Below are 2,776 nucleotides of genomic sequence, written 5' to 3'. Positions count from 1 at the left end.
GTCTGAACAACAACCCTCTATCACCACCATCCCCTGTCACATCCTCAGGCGACTGACTGTGTGGAGTTTGCACGTTCTCCCCGTGTCTGTGTGGGTTTCCTCCCACAGTCCAAAGACATGCGGGTCAGGTGAATTGGCCATGCTAAATTGCCCGCGGTGTTAGGTGAAGGGGTAAATTTAGGGGAATGGGTGGGTTGTGCTTCGGCGGGTCGGTGTGGACTTGTTGGGCCGAAGGGCCTGTTTCCACACTGTAATGTAATCTGATCTAATCTAATCTAATCTAATCATACCATCAAGCCAATTTTGTATCCAATTGGCTAGCTCTCCCTGGATTCCATGTGATCTAACTTTACTAACCAGTCCATCACGTGGAACCTGGATGAAGAACCAACACTAAAATCACTCAGCTCGTGGGGAAACTGAACACTGAGTTATATTGAAAAATTACTGGAGAAACTCGGGCAGTACCTGTGGAAATGGTTAAACATCAACATTTAAAATTGACATTTCCTTAAATTTCAAAACCCAGCCTTTTTTTTTTCAATTTCTGAGTTCTGCTATCTGCGATGTTTTGCATTTCTCAATTCCTTTGGTCAGGAAATGGTTTTGTTTGTGAAATTTGCAGATTTGCAAATATCATGGGTGATTGCAATTAACCTCGTGATGTAACTTTCAGGGAGCCCACGCACGTTTGCCATTTTCGATGTTGTACCTCACAGGAAAGAAACAACGTCGCTCCAATTTTTGGAAGTTAGATAAAAAGCAGAGGGAAAGGTCACAGTGGAAAAGGGAAGTGAAGGGATTAACCTGGAGGTTTGAAAGACAGATGAGCTTCTTAAGGAAGTATTGAGCCCTCTCCATCTCTGTCTGGTAGATCATTCCCCAAACTCAGCATCTGTCAGGAATCAAAAAAAGTTCAAACAATCGAATTTACCGAATGTAATAGCAGGAGAAAGTGAGGGCTGCAGATGCTGGAGATCAGAGTCGCGAGTGTGGTGCTGGAAAAGCACAGCAGGTCAGGGCAGCATCCGAGGAGCAGGAGAGTCGACGTTTCAGGCATAAGATTCCTGATGAAGAGCTTATGCCCGAAACGTCGATTCTCATTCTCCTCGGATGCTGCCTGACCTGCTGTGCTTTTCCAGCACCACACTCTCCAGACTGAATGTGATAGCAGACTTTTAATTTAAAAATTCCTTGAAACTTAATGCTTGATTAAATCTAGGTTGAAAACATTTTCCAATGCGGTCATGTAGCAGTTGTGTTACCTAACAGCAAGTATAGAATAACCAACCTTCCCAGATGCATTTCCTCGCCAGTGCATTATTGCATAGGGAAGCATACAGATTTGAATTGGGTTTTAGTGAGAGAGGGTGAGTGGAGGGGAGTGGGGAAGGATAAAGGGGTAGAAGAGAAGGGACATGTGGAAGGGATCATGAATGGATGTGGAGCGAGAAGTAGAAAATAAGAAGGGGGTGGGTAAGGGAAGAAGGGGGTAGGAAGGGGAGAGGATGAGGGAAGGGAGGAGGATTAGGAGAGAAGGAAGAAAGAGGAGGGGAGGAAGGAGGTGATTTCAAGGAGGGAAGGAAGAGGGGCTTGGTGGGGAGAGAGAGATGGGGTAGGAGTAAGGAGAAGGATGGGGAAAAACAAGGTGTTTGCCCAAGTGATACAATTCCAACGTATTCTAGATAACTGTTGGTGAGTTGGATCAAGGAGAGATTTACAAATTAGTTCAAATTTCTCTAGAATTTAGCAGGTCAAGGGGTGATCTGATCAAAGTCTTCAAGATATTAACAGGAAAAGATTATGGTAGATAAAGATGAATTATTTCCACTAGTTGGGGATGCTGGGGCGTAGTCTGAGAATTAGGGCCAGACTGTTCAGGAGGATTGTTAGGAAGCACTTCCACACTCCTAGGGTGGGAGATGTTTGGAAATCTCTTCCACAAATGGCAGTTGGCGCGAGATCAGTTGTTAGTTTTAAAACTGAGATCGATCATTTTTGTTAAGCAAAGGCGATGAGGGATATGGGTGAAGATATGGAGTTAGGCAGATCAGCCATCATCTCATTGAATGTTGAAACAGATTTGGTGAGCTGGATGGCTGACTGCAGTTTCCGTGTTCCTGTTAAAGTCAATTTGGGCTTGTTCGAAATAATATTTCAGACAGTAGTTCCTAGTAGCGTTTAATCAGGAAATCAGATAAAAGAAGGTCATTTAAGGCTATGATCAAAATGAGAAACATTAAGAGTTTGCAATGCTTCGAAACTGTATGTTTGACCTTCAAAGGAAAAATGATATTATTGGAAAGCAAGGATCCTGTAAGTAGTTTTATTTGTCAATTTTCCCATTCTGTCTTGGGAAAATATCATCGTTCCTTCACTGTCGCTGAGTCAAAATCCTGGAATTGCCTCCCTAAGGGTATTATGGGTCAACCTACAGCATATGGACTGCAATAATTCAAGAAGGCAGCTCATCACTACTTTAAGGGACAACTAGGGAACCAGCTAGCCACACTCATGTCCCACGAATGAATAAAAAATACACATTGATAAATGGTGATGATCTGAATTCAAAAAGATTGCTTAATTGGAGAAATTGCATCACAACATGTGCCAATCTCATGTTATTATTTGAAAACAGGATAAATGAGGTAATGTTTTCACTTTGTTATCTGGCCAGTGGGTGAGGACACTGATGCATCTTGAGATTTAACCCTGAGCATCTGCCTCACTCTGACCCTCTGGGGCTGTGCTGTTGGGTAAAGCTAGTGATGTGGTA

This window comes from Chiloscyllium plagiosum, chromosome 40, assembly GCF_004010195.1.
Source record: "Chiloscyllium plagiosum isolate BGI_BamShark_2017 chromosome 40, ASM401019v2, whole genome shotgun sequence".
Classification (NCBI taxonomy): domain Eukaryota; kingdom Metazoa; phylum Chordata; class Chondrichthyes; order Orectolobiformes; family Hemiscylliidae; genus Chiloscyllium; species Chiloscyllium plagiosum.
The sequence above is the reverse complement of the archived record's forward strand: the minus strand, read 5'-3'. Positions refer to the sequence as shown.